At 39.7% G+C, this 12,887-nt stretch overlaps 1 non-coding gene across 1 annotated transcript; it reads right to left on the reverse strand.

Annotated features, from left to right (window-relative positions):
* Positions 1-3,789: 3,789 nt before the first annotated feature.
* On the reverse strand, positions 3,790-3,864 carry LOC115943665 (small nucleolar RNA SNORD59). Its single transcript, XR_004078250.1, has one exon. It is a non-coding gene; the product is annotated as a small nucleolar RNA SNORD59 (small nucleolar RNA).
* Between the last annotated feature and the right edge of the window lie 9,023 nt (positions 3,865-12,887).

A 12,887-nucleotide genomic window follows, 5' to 3' on the forward strand; every position in this document is an offset into this window, starting at 1 on the left:
TTACATCTTCCTGATAGGTTAATATTTTTATTATTGTGAAATATCACATTTTATTTTTAATAATGCTTCTTTCCTTAAAGTCTACTTTTTCTATTGTTGTATAGATATATCGGCTTACTTTGGGTTAGTGTTTGCATAAAATGTCTTTCTTTCTTTTACCTTTAACTTTTCTGTGGTGTTATTTTATTTATTTGTTTGTTTGTTTGTTTACTTTTCCTCTGTCTAGGATTTTATTAGACTGCTTTTTTCCCCAATATACCTGTTTCGGAAGATTGAGATGAAAAAGGCACAAACTCACATTAAATAAACAAGGTGATCTAATCAGTTCTACAAAGTCTATTTTGTAAAAGAAGTAGCAGTAGGAACCAACCAAAATAAGTCGGGGAGTCCCAGCAGGGACTGTAAGAGAACTTGGGAAGATACACACATGCCCATAATACTGACCCTGTCCCTGACCTCTCTCTGTGAAAAGTCCATAGCCCAGCACTACCCTCATCCAGAGGCACTACAGCTTCAAATTGGGACTATGACCATGGAAATCTAATGGAAGCAGCTAGTCTGAAGGGGCATGGCACACTCTCAGCCCTCAGGGACTTCTGTGGTATTATTTTAGATTGTAACTTTTATATCTTTTGAAAAACCACATATATATTTATTATAATATTACATTATTAAATATATATTTATTTTTAAAAAAGATTTATGTTTATTTTAGAGAGAGAGATGGAGTGCATACACACACATGTGCATGCATGAGCAGGGGTGGGGCAGGCAGAAGGAGAGTGACAGAATCTCAAGCAGACTCCCCGCTGAGCACAGAGCCTCATCTCACAACCCTGACATCATGACCTGAGCCAAAATCAAGAGTCAGATGCTTAACTGACTGAGCCACCCAGGCGCCCCATATATTTAAAATCAGTATGGAAATCTTTGGTTTTTAATGGAAAATTATGCCATTTATATTGATGGTAATTAATGATATATTTGGATTCATAGCTAGCACCTTACTGTTTGTTTTCTATTTATCTTACTGGTTACTTGGTCCTTTTTATCTTCGTTCTTGCCTTCCTTTGATTTCATTAACTAATTTTAAAAATTACTATGCTATCTCTCTTCTATTTATGCATTACTATACATAATTTTATACATAATTTTACTATTCTCTTAATAGTAACCCTAGAGTTCATAATATGTACCCTTGACTTATTTCAGCTTAGCATAAATTAATTTACTCCTTCTGAGACAAGATATCCTTGCTGACATCCTCATCAAAGGTGCATACCATTCTGATCTGTTATCTGGGAGTAGACATAGATCCTTACCATTATGGAAACTGACTCTTGTCTGGTTCTCACTCCTTCTGGGTTCAACAGATCCAAATTCTCCTGAAGCCAAGCCATTTCCCTTTCTTTTTTTTTTTTTTTTTTTTTTTGGAACCCTTCCCCTGCCAGATAGTTGTGTTTTCTGCCTCCCTGAGACTTTAGAAAATCACCATCTTAACCCTCCCTCTAGAATGGAGGAGGGAAAAAGACTTCTCGTTCTCCTATGGTAAGTTTATAGACAAGAAAACGAGATACAATTTCTTAATCAACTATCCTCTCACACCTACCAATATATTAGGTTTTAAATCTAACCATAATCACAGTATTTCCATGGGAAATTAATTCTAAGTTACAAACACTTATCCTTTAGGGAACTTTGAAAACCCAGTCTATTAAATATATATATATATATATATTTTTTAAAGATTTATTTATTCATTTGAGAGAGCGAGAATGAGAGAGAGTACATGAGAGAGGGGAGGGTCAGAGGGAGAAGCAGGCTCCCCGCCAAGCAGGGAGCCCGATGCGGGACTCGATCCCAGGACTCCAGGATCATGACCTGAGCCGAAGGCAGTCACTTAACCAACTGAGCCACCCAGGCGCCCTATTAAATATATATATTATCTATATAATAGCATTATATTCTTACTTCACTTTATTTAGGGAAAGGTAAAATTGCGAGACCAATGATAAGGCTCCTCATTACCATAGGAATACTCTGGCCACTTTGCTTCGGGGTTTTGCTTCAACATTAACATTTACAAATAAGTGAAAATGAGGGAATATATGATCTCTTACCAAACTGCAAGATATTTTTGTGCCTTTAGTTGTCTTCGCTCCGATACAAATGACATAGAGATAGAGGAGGGTAAGAAGAAACATAATTCCCTGAGGTATACTGTGGCATTAAAAATGCAGTCGTGGGGCGCCTGGGTGGCTCAGTTGGTTAAGCGACTGCCTTCGGCTCAGGTCATGATCCTGGAGTCCCTGGATCGAGCCCCGCATCGGGCTCCCTGCTCGGCAGGGAGTCTGCTTCTCCCTCTGACCTTCCTCCTTCTCATGCTCTCTCTCTCTCTCATTCTCTCTCACAAATAAATAAATAAATAAATAAAATCTTTAAAAAAAATAAAAATGCAGTCGTGGGGCGCCTGGGTGGCTCAGTCAGCTAAGCGTCTGCCTTCGGCTCAGGTCATGATCTCAGGGTCCTGGGATCCAGCCCCGCGTCGGGCTCCCTGCTCAGCTGGGAGCCTGCTTCTCCCTCTCCCTCTGCTGCTCCCCCTGCTTGTGCTCTCTCTCTAATAAAATCTTTAAAAAGAAAAAAAAATGCAGTTGTATATACAGATGTAGGTAAGTTTTAATTTAGAGAACTATATTTAGTGTTAGAGTCCTTAAGCCAAAGAACCACAAAATAGTGGCTTGGTTTAATAAAATAGTACTAAGTTTCATGGGAAACTCCTCAGACACAACGTGGTAGTAGTTTTGACCTGGCAGCTGCTGCTTTTACTAAAAGTAGCTGTACTGATTCTTCGATTTATCTCATGCCTCAATACCCAACTTTTGGTTCGGAGGAGAGACAATGTAGTCCAGACCTCTCACCATTCCCTGTGCTCTTTAGCTTTAATCCTTGACTAATGTAGACCAACCTTTTACTCAGAGGTTTCAAGCAACCTGGTTGCCCCAAGTACCAAACACTTTTTACAAGAGGTACTAAGGGTAAATTAGACTCAAAGTAATTTGTTGTTCTCCAAAACCCTTTTTTGATTCCACAGGTGGAACACCTTTTGTGTTTTAGTTTCCCTGGACCACCATTCCCATGTGTAGCCCAATAAATATTGGAATGAAGGCAGAATGATAACAAGGTGTTTTTTGTGTGGCTATGTAGCATATCGGAAGAGGAAATGTCTTTCCAAAATAATTTGTAAGTTTGGCCTGGGATCATCTGAACACTGGAAATGATCTATAAAACAAGTCCATAGTCATAAAACAAATTTTTAAAATCTGCTTTTAGTCATAAGAGATTTTCCACACTTAATCATTTAAGAGCTGATTATCCAGAATGTGTAATATACAAACCCGTTATTTCTTTTTTTTCCTTCTGCTGCCTGAGTTTTGGTCATTTCATAGCTCATTACTATTCTCTCTCTGGGAAAATAAAAGCAAATGTAGCTCCAACTAGTATTTTCAATTTTCTATAGAAAGGTTTTGTAGGAAGGGTAATAATTATTGGTTTATGTATCACTTTTCATTACTAAGTATTTGATTAGGCTCCACTGGGCACTGGGGAAGAATTTTAAAAGTTCAAGACATTGTCCCTGCTCTTAAGGCTCTTACAATATAATTGGAGAAACAAGGTTTGTGTACAATAAAGCCAAATATTAATGCAAGGCAATATATATTTAAACAACAACATGAAAGAATTCTGGTCATACAAACATAGTGTACAAGAGAATTTTATTCTTTTTCTACTCTTTCTCAGTATCTAATATGTGGCTTAAGCATACTCAGAAGAATGAAAGTCATTTTGATAAAATCATCATAGAATACAAGAGAATTTTATAGACCTATAGAACTTTATAAAGCATAGTATAGACTGACAAGATTGTCACAGAAATTCTCAATAAGGCAGTGAGACTTGAATTAAATATGAAAAAATGGATGGAATTGCAACATGAGAAAAAGAAAAAAAAAGAAATTTCTGCAACAAAGAAAAGAAAATCCCAGAATTCCAGGGTTGAAGGCCCCTATACACTTTTAAATGAAATATTTCAAGCATACAGGGTATAGAAAATAATATGAACTCGCCTTTCCAACCAGATTTTGTCAAATATTTACTTTTTGCCATATTTGCCATATTTGGCTAAAGTCTTCTGCATACTCTTGTCATTATCCTTCTTCTTCAGCAGAGGTAACAACTATCCTGAATTTAGGAGTTACTATTACTGTGAGTATTTTAAAATGTTTATCACACATAGAAATATGTACTATTGTTTCATGGTTCTAAAGTTAATATAAACGATAGCATGCTTTATGTATCTCTTCTACTTTCTTATGTTCACTAGTCTATTTTTTTGAGATTGATGCATATTATAGCTCCAGTTCTAGTTCATGTATTTTAACTATATAGTATTCTGCTGTGTGATCATACAACAATTTACTTAACCACTCTCAGGTTGATGAACATTTAGGTTGTTTCCAATTATTTTCCTGTTATACATGATGCTTCACTGAATAATCATTTCCATGTGTCCTTATGCATTTAAGGGAGAGTTTCTTGGATATATATAGCGAAGTGGAATTGTTAGATTGTAAGATAAGGGCATCTTTTGTTTTCATAGATTTTGCCAAATTGCCTTCCAATGTAATTGTACCAATTTAATCTCCACTCAATAGCGTATAAGAGTTCCCATCTCTTCCTTGTCTTGCAATTCTGATTACTACATCACATGCATGAAACTGTCAGAGTGCCCTGGAATTGATTCTTCCTGTAAACTTGCTGTTTGTGTCAGCGATGCTCCGAGTTGGATCTTGTTATGAAGCAGCCTGGCCCAGGCTTAGAGGAGATATCAATCCTCTCTGAGAGAACTGGAAAGAGTAAAGAAAGAATGGTATAATGGCTGAGGATGGCATGCACATTTTCATCATTTTTATGTCCCCAGTATATAGCACAACCTGAATCTCAGTAAGCAAGGCTCAGTAGATGTTCAATTGACTGGAACTAATCATTAATTCTGATCTGTTTCTGGCTTTCACTTCTCTAAGCTTCAATTTCCCCATCTGTAAATTATGGATGATAATAATTTAAGGAATCATTCCAGAGGTAACATAAGATATAAATGTGAAAACATACAGAAGCTCTAAAAAGCAATGTAAATTAAGTTATAAAAGATTTGAGAGCTGTTTCTGTGTCATGACTTCTTAGGATGAGCAGATAACATTTTAGCAGTTCAGAACCATTGCCAAATTTCTCATTCGCATTCTTCTTGCAACCCTAATAAGTTCTGAGGTTCCCACACACCTCAGATTCTGCTCAGGATCACAGTAATTTTAAAAAGATATTCCGAACTTTATTTACATTTATTGCTCTCAAAGAACATCAGAGGACCCCATTTATGGTTACAGAGCCCCCCTTGAGTTCCATTCTATTTCCTCTAGTCTCACATATAACTTCCAAACTCTTTCTCTAGAACCCAGTTCATTGGGCTTTTGGTCATCTCCCTTCTCCCTTTCTTCCAACACTTTAAAGGTTGACTTAGCTCCTTTCTGGCTAACTTATCCCCCTTCTCTTCTCACTTCTCCACTCCTATCTACAGTCCCCGTACCTTAAACTCCACATCACAAATATAGCAAGCTAGGACAGGCTAGAAAACACTGCCTGAGAGAAGAACAGATATTCATATCTTAATAATCACCCCAGAACATAAGTTCTTGTTATTGAAGTCAGTAACACTATTTTCATTTTGAATGTTTTAAAAATAAGGTTCATAAACATTTTCTCCTTCTTTTAAGTTATTCTTTCTTTCTTTCTTTCTTTCTTTCTTTCTTTCTTTCTTTCTTTCTTTCTTTCTTTCTTTCTTTTTAGAAGGGGTGTGCAGAGGGAGAGAGAGAGAATCTCAAGCAGGCCCGTTGCAGGGCTTGATCTCATGACCCCGAGATCATGACCTGAGCCAAAATCAAGAGTCCGACGCTTAACCCACTGAGCCACCCAGGTGCTCCTAAATGGTCTTTAAAAAAAAAAAGAAGAAGAAGAAGAAAGAAAAACAGGTTGCTCACCACTGCTCTACACTCTCAGCCTTTTCTCTTGGAGATCCCATGATTCTACCATCTCTATTTCTATGACTCACATTTACACATCACGATGTAATTCCCTTTTGTACTTCCTAAATCTGTGACTGTCCTTGTGATGTCCCCTCCTTAAGGCCCTTCCATCTCCTCAAACCCAACATGCTTCAAAGTGAACTCACATTCATTCCAAATTTAGCTTTCCCTCAGGACTTCCATATTTCTACTGTTGGCATTTTAAGAGACATGTTTATTGCCCAGGTGTAGTATGATAAGAAGCAGAAGAGAATGGGGCCAGAGAGCCTAATTAAAAGACTTGCACCACATAGCAGAAAACAGACCGCATTCAGATTTGCAGACATGGTGTTTTGGATTTATTTGGAATGACTGGAGAGTGCTCACTCTAAGTGAGAGGTAAACCCTAAATATTGGCATCAGCAACTTAAGAGTGTTATACTTTTTGGCATTTAAAGTTCATATGGGGGGGTAGGGGGATGAGATAACTGGGTGATGGACATTAAGGAGGGCACGAGATGTAATAAGGACTGGGTGTCATATAAGACGATGAATCACTGAAGTCTACCTCTGAAACTAAATGGGGTTTGCTATGAGCCCAGACCCAGCAAATGGATCCATCCCCTGGAGCAGTGATCTGGGTCAGTTTGAGATTTGGGTTATCTATACATCACCTTGAACTATGAGCAGGGAGTAAGGAATAATAGAAAACTCCTGGCATGTTATTTGAATTATTTAACAGAGCTTTTATTTCTATTTTTTGTTTGTTTTGATCAAGAAAACAAACCTTCAGTCCAGGTTAAACCAAATTAGAGGATTTTTTTTTTTCCCCAAAATGATGAACTTTTAGATCTTTAAGCAGATTGCTTTACTACAGGTTTTGTTGGGGGTAGGGGTTGGAGTCCTCCTAAGGCAGTAAGAGTAACTAGAATAAAGCTTCTTTTTTTTTTAATTCTTATGTTAATCCCCATACATTACATCATTAGTTCTAGATGAAGTGTTCCATGATTCATTGTTTGTGCATAACACCCAGTGCTCCATGCAGAACGTGCCCTCCTCATTACCCACCACCAGGCTAACCCATCCCCCCACCCCCCTCCCCTCTAGAACCCTGTTTGTTTTTCAGAGTCCATCGTCTCTCATGGTTCGTCCACCCCTCCGATTTCCCCCGCTTCATTCTTCCCCTCCCGCTACCTTCTTCTTCTTCTTTAATAAAGCTTCTTTTTAAAAAGGCCAGCAGGATAATACTCTGGGCAGTAATCTACTCTGGAAACAGAGTGTATGTAACCACATTTGTTCTGGACCAACTAGATCTGGTCCAGCAGTGGCCTCGCTGTATTTGGGAACGAAGGTACTGGCAACCGTTTAACTGGGGATATCTAAGGGGAACTGTAGGCTAGATATTATATAAAAGGGAACCAGGCAAATACTACGCTCTAATCTATCATGTGATAAAAGATGAATATAATCAGGAGTTTCATCAATAAGATTATCTCAGCATCTCTTAGTCTCTTACCCAGCCTGTATTCCACCTGTTCTTCCTTGTAATCCTTTGATACTTTGTTGTCTATTTTTCACACAGCCTGCACCCCTCAAGGATTAGCTAAGTCTAAAAAGATATCAGTTACCTACAGTGCTAGCCAAAGAGCACCCCTTTGAAATCCTGGCTTCTCAAGAAGATTGGAAGTTCTTGTCTATCTAAACAAGGTTCTAGGCTTTTGTCTTTGCAAGATCTCACCTGGAAGCAATATTGGGTAGAGGTACTCTGTGCCCTGTTTTGTTCATGGTGTTGTTATATATGGCTTGGTGATGAGAAGATGATATCTGGTCTGATAAACTGTTGGCAAGGCAGGAACTTTACAGTAGGATGCATGAGACCAGGTTTCTTTCTCTGGCATTTTATGACAATGAGGGTTCAAGAGCACCTCTGATGATCTAATTCAGAGGGGAGCAAATATGGGTTTTTGGAGATCTTTAAAATCAGGACCCAGGGGCCAGGTTGGACTTGAGAATTATATAATCTGAATGGCATTCCCTGATGTTGAGCAGTACAGTGGCCCTGAGTTTTTTGTGGCTATAAAAAAACTGAATCAAAATTTAGGCTATAATAGAGTGTTCAAATAACAGGTAGTTATAATCTCCCTATAGTCAACATTGACCAGACTGCATTTGGAATACTGAACTCACTTCTTAGTGCCAGAGTTTAAAAAGATATTAACAAATTAAATAAGTTCATAGTCTGGATGAGATGTTGAAGAGGATCTGGGAGAATATAACTAAGAGGAGACACAATAGCAGAACAGGGACTATGAACTTCAATGGTTAGATTTAGCACTGATCTCCATAATGACAGATCTGATGAAATTTTCTGTCTCCCTCCTCCTTAGTCTCTCTCTGGCATTTAACACAGCTTGATCACGCTCTTAAAATTCCCTCCTTTGCTGCATTGATATCAATTGTACTAGTTCAGCAGATGGCAAAATCGAATTCAAAGTGCAAGATGCACCTGTGAAGGATAAAGAGGAAAGGGAGAAAGAGTAGGAAGGAAGACTCTCAGACGGCAATGCTTGACTTAATACTTGTGAAAGGAGAGCAAGAAGGAAGAAGGACTGGGTAGGAAGAGCCTCAGTCTGCAGGGAAGCTCTGAGACTAGCTCAGGGATGCCAGTGCGGTGCCCCAGAGCAAAGATTGCCCATTAGAGCAAATTGCACTGGGCAGGAATGGCTGGCTGTGCTCAGTCATTGGTTGGAAGCCTCTGGGGAGACTGAGACCTCTGCATGAATGCTGTGATGGATCCCAAAGGCATGGAGGCTAGAGGCTGTCAGTGGTTCACACTCCTTACAGCACATGCTTCCTTGAAGGGAGTCCTAAGTAGTGCACTCCTGTGGCTCCCATACCATTCCATTTCCACATATCATATTGGATCCCACCTTCCTAGTCTCCTTTGCTAGATTCTCTGCCTTTGTTCATGGTCTAAATGTTGGGGGGTTTCTAGGAACCCATTTTCTGCCTATTCCATTTATTTTCTCTATGAAAATTCATCTTAACCCACAATTCAAATACATGACTGAATGTTGATGCTGAGGCCATATGTTAACTCAGACCATCATTTTCTCCTACCTGGACTGCTACAATGGCCTCCGAACTATTCTCCCAACTCATCTCCAGTCCTGCCACCTGACTCCAATTCATTCTCCATCTGCAGCTGGTGGAGTATTTCTAAGGAACAAATGAGATCATGCTACTTCTGTGCTGAAAATCTACCAATAGCACCCTTTTGTTCTCAAGAAGAAATACAAATTATTTAATACAATTTATGTGCTCCTTAATGGACTGGTCCCTGCTTACCACACTAGCTTCATCTGTTATTCTCCTTAAACAGAACTACTTTCGTTTCTTTGAATGTAACCACTGTACCCTTTGTCTGGAGTATACTTTCTTGCTTGGCTAATTCTCTACTTGTTTTTTAAGTCTCAGCCTAGAGGATCCTTCCTCTGTGAAGACTTCCATAACCTGCGAAGACTGAATTTGGTCCCCTCCTATGTGACCCCAGAAACTATGTGAAAAAGAGCAGGTGGACTCTTGGTTGTGCATCTACAGAGGGCCGTGAACCCCCACTCGGGTGCCAAGCATTGGAAATAAGAGGGATGATATTTTACATATCAGAACTTGTCTCAGGGTATATTCTATATGAGATAGAAAGGACTACTATGATAAATAGTTTGGTGTGGGTGACAGTTCTCTCAAGGACATGATAGGCAAACATTCTCAATGCAGTCACTCCCATCCCCCACCCCAGCCCAACCCTAGGCATTTGGAAATATATGTGGCTATTTTTGTGGTTGATGTCAGTGTGGCTGGGAGCAGTGTTGAAACAGAGGATAGTCCCACACAAGGAAGAATTGTCCTACCCAAAATGTTAATAAAACCTCCATTGAGAAACACTGTGCTGGGACATATGCAAGTCTGGGAGCAGAACTGAATTGCACATAATATCAGTGTGGAAAGCTGAAAGCTGACACCTGAGGACATCCATCTCCACCTACTCCCCATGCAGAGCTCCACCTTACCTGTAAATAAATGTTGAATACACGATTAAAAAATATATATTAAAAGAAAATTTAAAAATATATATTGGCTTGGGGCGCCTGGGTGGCTCAGTCGGTTGGTCGTCTGCCTTCGGCTTGGGTTGTGATCCCAGAATCCTGGGATCAAGTCCCGAATCGGGCTCCCTCCTTGGCGGGAAGCCTGCTTCTCCCTCTCCCCTGCTCATGCTCTTTCTCACTCTTGCTCTCTCTCTCTCAAATAAATAAATAAAACATCTTTAAAAAATTTTTAAAAATATATATATTGGCTTGAAAAAGAGCCAAGTTATTAGCCTAAGCAGCACCTAGTATCTCCTCTGGCTCTACTTTCCTGCACCTCAGTACTCATCTCCTTGTAAGGGAATTATCTGAGAATTTGTCTGTAGCCCAACTTGAATTCAGGGACCATGCCCTGTTGCACTGTTAGAACCTAATATAGTGTTTGGCACATAATAGATAATAAATATTCCTAAATTATGACCCTCAAAATTTAAAAATTAGCCCTGACATCTTTTCTAAGTTTCAACTCTATTTTTTGTCACTAATTTTACATTTCTAGTTGAGCATCTCAACCTTAACAGATATGAAACAGAATCATTTACTTTGACCCAACGCTAAAACCTTCCCCCAAATAACCCTAACACCTCTTACTATGGCAAATGCTATCACCCTCTTGGGACCTTCCCATTGTCTAAGTCTATATGTTGCCCATTGTTTGCCTTCTTCCTCACCCCACCAAACCTTCAATTCCACCTTCTAATGATCTTTGTGTTCTTTCTCTTTTCTCTGTCCTCAGCATCCCTGGCCTTAAATCAGGTTCTCTTATATATGTTATTGCATTTGTTTCCTAAATAATATCTCTATTCCCATCCCCATGACTGTCACCCTTTAAAACATTCTAAAATAGGGGGGTGGGAGATTGGGTTAAATAGGTGATGGGGTAAGGAGTATACTTGTGATGAGCATCGAGTGATGTATGGAATGGTTGAATCACTATATTGTACACCTAAAACCAATATAACACTAAAAAAATAGTTACACCAAAATAAGTTAAAAAAAAATTCTAAAATATACTCAAAATAATAGTAATTAATACTTTGTGGGCTTGTTGTGGTCTAGGCACTGCTGACTTTAACATGTATTTTATTTATTTATTTTTAAAGATTTATTTATTTGAGAGAGAGGGAAAGAGAACAGGAGAGGGGGAGGGGCAGAGGGAGAGATTCTCAAGCCGACTTCCTGCTGAGGGCAGAGCCTGACAAAAGGGCTTGATCCCACAACCCATGAGATCATGACCTGAGCTGAAACCAAGAGTTGGATGCTTAACCACCTGAGCTACCCAGGCATCCCTTTACACGTATTTTAGTTTTGACTCCATAAGAGCCCCATTTTGAAATAACTTCCTAAGGTCATTCAGTAGGGGACAGAGAGACGAGATATGAATCCATGTAGCCTGGCTCAGAGCTGTGCTAGGCTAGGCTGTGTAACATCCTGGAACTCTGTCATTGTTTCACATATGTCTGGGTCTGATTCTCTTCCTCTGGTGGATGGCCTGGTTGTAAGGTCCTTTTTGGGCTAAGGCTTGCTCAGTATTCCTTTCCCAGAGCTGTTGGCATACTGAAATGTGAGTGGTGATTATGAAGTCAGTAAGCCAAAGTGGATCCAATGGGTGGTTAGACAAGAAGTCCTGAGGCTAAAACTGAGAGCTGGTACAGAGACTAAAGAAACCCTAAGCCACAGACCCATGAAGAATGGGCTAAGAGAAGGGTGGTCTGGATATACTGTCCATCTTAGCCTTTACCTGCTCCCTACAGTGTGATGCTTACATGGGTGGGTGCTTTAAAGGGCTAGGGCTATGTGGCCAGCCTGGAGTATACAACCTCCCCTTCATTTGTCTGGCTAATTCCAACACATTCTTTAAGATTTAGCTTTAGCATCCTCCCTGTATCTTCCTGTCTGCTTTTCTGCCCCTTTTCTGTGCTTCTCACAGTTTTGTGAGACTGTAAACTCCCTGATGGCAGACACTGTGGTTTTCTTCTCTGTATTCTATACCGTTAGAATCTAACAATCGTTGACTCTAAATGCGTGGCAAGGAGGCAGATTTTGGCTTAGCATAAGAGAAATTTTATTTTTTTAAAAGATTTTATTTATTTATTTGAGATAGAGAGGGAGAGAGAGCACACAAGCAGGGAGGAGGGGCAGAGGAGAAGCAGACTCCCCACTGAGCAGGGAGCCCAATGTGGCGCTGGATCCCAGGACCCTGGGATCGTGACCTGAGCTGGAGGCAGATGCTTAACCGACTGAGCCACCCAGGCACCCCTCCATAAGAGAAAATTTAAAAAGTATACTATAAAGCAGAGTATAGATTAGGGGTTAAGAGTCTGGCCTTCTGGGGCACCTGGGTGGCTCAGTCAGTTAAGCGGATGCCTTGGGCTCAGGTCATGATCTCAGGGTCCTGGGATTGAGCTCTGCAGCAGGCTCCCTGCATCTCCCTCTGCCCCTCCCCCCTTGTGCTCTCTCGCTCTCTCTAATAAATAAATTAAAAAATCTTAAAAAAAAAGTATCTGGCCTTTGTGTCTTACCTCTGTTCAAACTTCAGCTTTCTTTTACTTTGAGCCAGCTTAATCTGCCTGTACCTCAAAAAATTATTTCCAGCAAGCCAAAATTGAAGAAGAACAGAAAAAAT

This window comes from Leptonychotes weddellii, chromosome 10 (assembly GCF_054177405.1).
Source record: "Leptonychotes weddellii isolate Sample4059 chromosome 10, ASM5417740v2, whole genome shotgun sequence".
NCBI classification, from domain to species: domain Eukaryota; kingdom Metazoa; phylum Chordata; class Mammalia; order Carnivora; family Phocidae; genus Leptonychotes; species Leptonychotes weddellii.